Source organism: Ornithorhynchus anatinus, chromosome 8 (genome assembly GCF_004115215.2).
Source record: "Ornithorhynchus anatinus isolate Pmale09 chromosome 8, mOrnAna1.pri.v4, whole genome shotgun sequence".
NCBI lineage: Eukaryota > Metazoa > Chordata > Mammalia > Monotremata > Ornithorhynchidae > Ornithorhynchus > Ornithorhynchus anatinus.
In genome coordinates, this window is record NC_041735.1 from 25,595,002 (window position 1) to 25,602,060 (window position 7,059).

Below are 7,059 nucleotides of genomic sequence, written 5' to 3' on the forward strand. Positions count from 1 at the left end.
TATTCAGCCCAGCCGCCGGGCCGCCCGGCGTTTATCGAGGGAAAGAACAGGGGCATCTTTCTCTCGCCGATCACATGCCTCGCTCGCGGACGCCGACCCCTCATTTACGTCCCGCGTCTCTCCTCCCCTCGGGGTCGAGGCAGAGAATCGGACACCGAGGATCCCCCTCCGCAAGACGGAACGCGTGTTCCCACGTTCGAGGGAGAGCCGGGGTGCGGGCGGCGATCGCCACTGAGTTCGAAGGGCACCGCGGCGGGCGACGGATGATCAGCCCTCTCCGAGCCCCGCAACCCGCGCTCCCGGACACCGAGAGGGACGACCCGACGGTCACGATGACCCCCGGGAGAACGGGGGCTCGGACCGGCAGGAGAGAGGCGGTCACCGAAGATGAGACCTGGGACCGAGGAGCCCTGTCATCCGTGACCTCGAAGATGTCTCTTCCGCTTCTCCCGGCCTCGACGGTTCCACGTCTGGAAAAGGGGAATGACCACCGTTCCGCCCCCGCTCCGGGGAAGACCCAAGTGAGACGGAAGCCCGGGAATCTCCCCGGAAAACCGCCTCGGGATCCAAGGACGGTTCTCCTCAGTGAGTCCCGCCGTCAGAGGCCCCAAGGAGCCGGTGAAGCGGTGCCGGAGAGAGGCGAGCGGAGCCGGCTCCGATCCCCGCCGGGGGGAGACGGACGCGAGGCTCGGCCCGGCTGCTCGCTCCCCCCGCGTTCAGCGTGGCTCAGTGGCAGGAGCACGGCCCTGGGAGCCAGAAGAGGTGGCTTCCGATCCCCGCTCCGCCACGAGTCTGCTGGGTGACCCTGGGCCAGCCGCTCGACCTCTCTGTGCCTCGGTCGCCTCGTCGGCAAAATGGGGATTCCAGACTGTGAGCCCCACGTGGGACAACCCGATCACCCTCTATCCACCCCAGCGCTTAGAACAGCGCTTGGCGCAGGGCAAGCGCTTAACCGACGCCGTTATTATTAGGGTAAGAACCAGTTTTGATAACGGAGAAGCAGCGGGGCTCAGTGGAAAGAGCCCGGGCTCGGGGGTCGGAGGTCGTGGGTTCGAATCCCGGCCCCGCCACTTGTCAGCTGTGTGACCGTGGGCGAGTCACTGCACTTCTCCGGGCCTCGGCTCCCTCATCCCTCCCCCGAGCAGACCGTAAGCCCGTCAGGGGGCAGGGACCGTCTCTATCCTCTGTTACCGATCTGTGCATTCCGAGCGCTTAGTACAGTGCTCTGCGCCATAGTAAGCGCTCAATAAATACTACCGAATGAATGAATAAAATGGGGATTGAGACCGTGAGCCTCGTGTGGGACAACCCGATGACCCCGCATCTACCCCGGTGCTCCGAACGGTGCTCCGCACACAATACAGGTGCTTAACAAATACAGCGCGGCTCAATGGCAAGAGCCCGGGCTTGGGAGTCGGGGGTCACGGGTTCGGATCCCCGCTCCGCCACTCGTCAGCTGTGTGACCGTGGGCGAGTCACTTCACTTCTCCGTGCCTCAGTGACCTCATCTGGAAAACGGGGATTAACCGGGAGCCCCACGGGGGACGACCCGATGACCCCGTATCTCCCCCAGCGCCTAGAACGGCGCTCCGCACGTAGCGAGCGCTCAACCAACACCGACGTTATCATTACATTGGCTACCGTTTTAATGAGACGTTCATCCCCTCGATTCTCTTTATCGCTGTCGTTCTCGTCCGTCCGTCTCCCCCCGATGAGACCGTGAGCCCGTCAGGGGCCGGGGACTGTATCTGTTCTCCATCTGTCCATTCCAAGCGCTCAGTCCAGCGCTCTGCACGTAGCGAAGCGCTCGACAGATACTACTGAACGAATGAATGATATCGCCGGCAGGACAAGAGGACATCCAAGAGAATAGGCCGCTAAGCCGCCCCGGGAAAACCACCCTTCTGCCCAACTCCCGGGGGGCGAGGGGGCGGCTTTTGAAGCCGGGGGGCGGGGGGGGGGAGGCCAGCGCGTGGCCGAAGGGGGGGTGGGCTCCTCGGGAGCTGTTATCGGGGGGAGAGGGGGGCTCCGGCTCCTTCTCGTGGCTGGAGGGTCCCCCCCCCCCCCGGGCTCCGGGGGTCCGGGAGAGGGGAGCCGCGGGCCCGGCGGCTGGAATCCCGGCTCCACCTCCCGCCTGCCGTGCGACCTTGGCCGGGTCGCTTCACTTCTCCGTGCCTCCGTCCCCTCGTCCGGAGAACGGGGACGAAGACCGCGTCCGAGCCCGTCGGCTCGGATCCGCCCGGGGGGCCCGGCATCATCAGCCTAATGACGCGCGTCGAGCGCTTCCTAGGTAGTAGCAATAACGATGATGATAACGTTGGGATTTGCTGAGCGCCTCCTACGTGCGGAGCGCCTTCCTAAGCGCTGGGGGAGATCCGGGGCCATCGAGGCGCCCCACGTGAGGCTCCCGGGAAAGAGCCCGGGCTTTGGAGTCAGAGGTCACGAGTTCAAATCCCGGCTCGGCCACTCGTCAGCTGGGTGACCGTGGGCGAGTCGCTGCCCTTCTCCGGGCCTCAGTTCCCTCATCTGTAAAATGGGGATGAAGACTGCGAGCCCCACGTGGGACATCCCGATCCCCCTGTGTCTACCCCGGTGCTTAGAACAGTGCTCGGCACACAGTGAGCGCTTAACAAATACCAACATCAGGCGCTTCAACGACGCCCCCGCCACCGAAGGCGATGCCTACTATCGCCGCCGTCCTCGTCCGTCTCCCCCGATCGGCCCGTCGGAGGCCAGGGACCGTCGCTATCTGTCACCCACCTGTCCATTCCCAGCGCTTAGCGCAGCGCCCCGCACGTAGTAAGCGCTCGACAAATACCACCGGATGAACGGACGAATGAGAGAGGCGCCGGAGCGAAAAGGGAAAAGGGAAAAGGGGCCGGGGCCTGGCGGTCGGAGGGTCGTGGGTTCTAATCCCGCCCCGCGTCCGCCGGCCGACCTCGGGCGAGTCCCTTCGCCGCTCCGTGCCTCGGTGCGGGAAGCGGCGTGGCTCAGGGGAAAGCGCCCGGGCTTCGGGGTCCGAGGTGGTGAGTTCGAATCCCGGCTCCGCCCCTCGGCGGCTGGGTGACCGGGGGCGAGTCGCTTCCCTTCTCCGGGCCTCAGTTCCCTCCTCTGGAAAAGGGGGATGAAGCCTGGGAGCCCAGCGCTTAGAACGGGGCTCGGCGCGTTATTATTATTATTATTATTATTATTATTATTATCATCCCCCCGTCCGTAAAACGGGTCTGGAGGCGGGGAGCCCCCACGGGGGGGCGGGGGCTGCGTCCCGCCCGATTCCCTCGCGTCCGCCCCGGCACCTCGTAGCGGGGCTCGCGAGTCACGGGGCGTGGGTTCGAATCCCGGCTCCGCGGGCGAGTCGCTTCTCTGGGCCTCAGTCGGCTCATCCGGAAAACGGGGATGCAGCCCGGGAGCCTCACGTGGGGCGCCTCGATGGCCCCGGATCTCCCCCAGCGCTTAGGAAGGCGCTCCGCACGTAGGAGGCGCTCAGCAAATCCCAACGTTATCATCAGTATTATTACTACTACCTAGGAAGCGCTCGACGCATGTCATTAGGCTGGACGATGGTGATGATGCCGCCCGCACGCCCGAGATCCGCCGGGGCGGGGAGGGGGGGGACGGGGACCCCAATTCGTCCCCTCCGATTCCCGCTCCGGGGGAGGGAGGGGGGGAGGGGGGGGGGGAGGAGAGGTCCCGGGCCCGGCCGGCTGTCGGGAGGATGGGATGGGGATGGGGATGGGGATGGGGATGGGGATGGGATCGGGATGGGGAAGGGATCGGGATGGGATCGGGAAGAGATGGGGATGGGGATGGGGATGGGGATGGGGATGGGGATGGGGATGGGGATGGGGAAGAGAAGGGGCCCCGCACTCACCCGCGCCCGGATAACGGGTCCGGGAGCCCCCGCCGCCGCCGCCGCCGCCGCCGCCGCCGCCGCCGCCGCCGCCGCCGCCGGCTTCGGGTCCGTTGGTCCGGGAGCCGCCGTGTGCAGCCGCAGCCGCCCGGCCCCGGCCCCGCCCCCACACTGAGCGGACGCCCCGCGGCCGCGCAGACCCCCGACACACGCCCCGCGGGGGGCGGGGACCCGCGGGGGGGGGGGGGCGGGGCCCGAGGAAGAGGGCGCGGCGAGCAAGGGGGCGGGGCCTGGCTCAGGGGGCGGGGCCTGGGCGGGGAGGAGGCGGGGATTGGGCGGAGAAGAAGAAGAAGAAGAAGAAGAAGAAGAAGGATGACGATGGTGCAAAGCAGTGTGCTGAGCGCCGGGCGGTCCACCTGGGGCTCCCGCTCTCCCCCCCCCCTCCCCCCATTTGGCGGAGGAGGGCACCGGGGCCCGGAGAAGCCGGCTGGCCGGCCCCGAGTCAGTCACCCGGCTGGCAGGCGGCCGAACCGGGATTTGAACCCCGGGACCTCTGACTCTCCAGCCCGGGGCCGTCCTCCCCGTCCGCCCCCGCTCGGGCCCCCTACCTGCGCTTGGCTCCCTTCGGGGTTCCGCTGTCCTCTCCCAAGCGCTCAGCCCAGGGTTCTGCACACACAGAGAGCTCGATAAATACCGATGGATGGATGGATGGATGGATGGATGGATGGATGGATGGATGGATGGATGGATGGATGGATGGATGGATGAATGAACGGGTGAGTGAGTGAATGAATGAATGAACGGGTGAGTTAGTGAGTGAATGAATGAATGAGTGAGTGAGTGAGTGAATGAATGAATGAAATGAGTGAGTGAGTGAATGAATGAATGAAAATGAGTGAATGAGTGCATGAGTGAGTGAGTGAGTGAGTGAGTGAGTGAGTGAGTGAGTGAGTGAGTGAATGCACCCATCCAGGGAGAAGCAGCACTGCTCAGTGGCTAGTGCCCGGGCCTGGGAGTCAGGAGGACCTGGGTTCTCATCCCGCCCCTGCCTCCTGTCCGCTGGGTGACCTTGGGCAAGTCACCTATCTTCCCCGTGCCTCCGTTTCCTCATCTGTAAAACGGGGATAATAATTTATGACGTTGGTATCTATCGAGCGCCCACTATGTGCCGAGCACTGTTCTAAGCGCTGGGGCCGAGCGGGGGAGGGAATACGAGGTGATCCGGTTGTCCCACGTGGGGCTCCCAGTCTTCATCCCCATTTTCCACATGAGGGAACTGAGGCCCAGAGAGGTGAAGTGACTCGCCCAAAGTCACACGGGTGATAAGTGGCGGAGCCCGGATTAATAATGTTGGCGTTTGTCAAGCGCTTACTGTGTGCGGGGCACTGTTCTAAGCTCTGGGGGAGATACAGGGGAATCGGATCGCCCCACGTGAGGCTCACAGGCTTAATCCCCATTTTCCAGACGAGGTCACCACGAGGCACCGAGAGGTGAGGTGACTCGCCCACAGTCACACAGCTGACAAGTGGCAGAGCCGGGATTCGAACCCGTGATTCCCCCGACTCCCAAGCCCGGGCTTTTTCCACTGAGCCGCGCCGCTTCTCCGGGATTAGAACCCAGGACCCCTGACTTGTCTCTATCTGTGGCCGAAGGGTACGCTCCAACCGCTTAGCGCAGCGCTCTGCACGTGGCGGGCGCTCAATAGATACTATTGAATTAATGAATGAATGACTCCCACGGGCGATGAGTAACAGATCCGGGATTAGAACCCGGGACCTCTGATTTGTCTCTGTCTGTGGCCGAAAGGGTACGTTCCGAGAGCTTCGTACAGCGCTCTGCACATAGTAAGCGCTCAGTACATACTACTGAGCGAATGACTCCCAAGCCCGGGCTCTCTCCACTGAGCCACGCCGGGATGAGTGGGAGCCCCACGTGGGACAGGGACGGTGTCCGACCTGATCAACTTGCACCTACCCCAGGGTTTAGAACGGCGCTTGGCACACAGTAAGTGCTTACCGGTGATTTTACTTATTTATGTCGATGCCGGTTTACTGGTTTCGATGTGCAAATATCTATAATTCGATTTCTCGATATCGATGCCTGTTTGCTCGTTTGGATGTCCGTCTCCCCCTTCCTAGACCGTCAGCCCCTTGCGGGCGGGGATCGTCTCTCTCGCTGAACTGTACTTTCCTAGTGCTCAGTCCAGTGCTGGGCACAAAGTAAGCGCTCGATAAATACGATCAAATGAACCAAAGTCCCGTGGTCATTGTTATGATCTCGTCCGTTCGCTCATTCCCAAAGACGAGGGGGGGAGGGAAAGGTCGTGTCCCTGAAATATCTGAAAGCTAGAGTAGCGGGTGCCTCGGGGAAGCGGAGCGGCCTAGCGGAGGGAGGGCGGGCCTGGGAATCGGGACGCCTGGGTTCCAATCCTCCCTCCACCGCCTGCCCGCTCCGCGATCCCGGCCAGGTCGTTGAACTACGCTGCGCGGGTGTAGATCATAATTATGGTATTTGTTAACCTGCTTGCTGTGTGCCGAGCACCGTTCTAAGCGCTGGGGGGGGGGTACAGGGTAATCAGGTTGTCCCCTATGGGGCTCACATTTCTTTTTCAAATCCCCATTTTTACAGATGAGGTAACTGAGGCACAGGGAAGGGAAGCGACTCGCCCAAGGTCACACAGCAGACAGGTGGCGGAGCCGGGACTAGAACCCACGACCTCTGACTCCCGAGCCCGGGCTCTTTCCGCTGAGCCGCGCTGCTTCTCTGTAATAATAATGTTGGTATTTGTTAAGCGCTTCCTATGGGCAGAGCACTGTTCTAAGCGCTGGGGGAGATGCAGGGGAATCGGGTTGTCCCACGTGAGGCTCACGGTCTTCATCCCCGTTTTCCAGATGAGGGAACTGAGGCACCGAGAACAACAGTAATAATAATGTTGGTATTTGTTAAGCGCTTCCTATGGGCAGAGCGCTGTTCTAAGCGCTGGGGTAGATAACGGGGTCATCAGGTGGTCCCACGCGAGGCTCCCAGTCTTCATCCCCATTTTACAGATGAGGGAACTGAGGCACCGAGAAGTGAAGTGGCTTGCCCGAGGTCACCCGGCAGACAAGCGGCGGAGCCGGGATTACAACCCACGTCCTCTGACTCCCAAGCCCGGGCTCTTTCGTTCATTCATTCATTCATTCATTCATTCATTCATTCAATAGTATCTA

General features: G+C 62.7%; 1 protein-coding gene across 1 annotated transcript in view; it reads right to left on the bottom strand.

The window, feature by feature from the left end:
- Positions 1 to 3,915, bottom strand: part of PPP1R16B (protein phosphatase 1 regulatory subunit 16B) — a 135,621-nt gene extending 131,706 nt beyond the window's left edge. The window contains 1 exon segment of the mRNA XM_029070417.1: positions 3,872 to 3,915. The gene's annotated coding sequence lies outside the window, so the exon portion shown is untranslated.
- Positions 3,916 to 7,059: the final 3,144 nt, after the last annotated feature.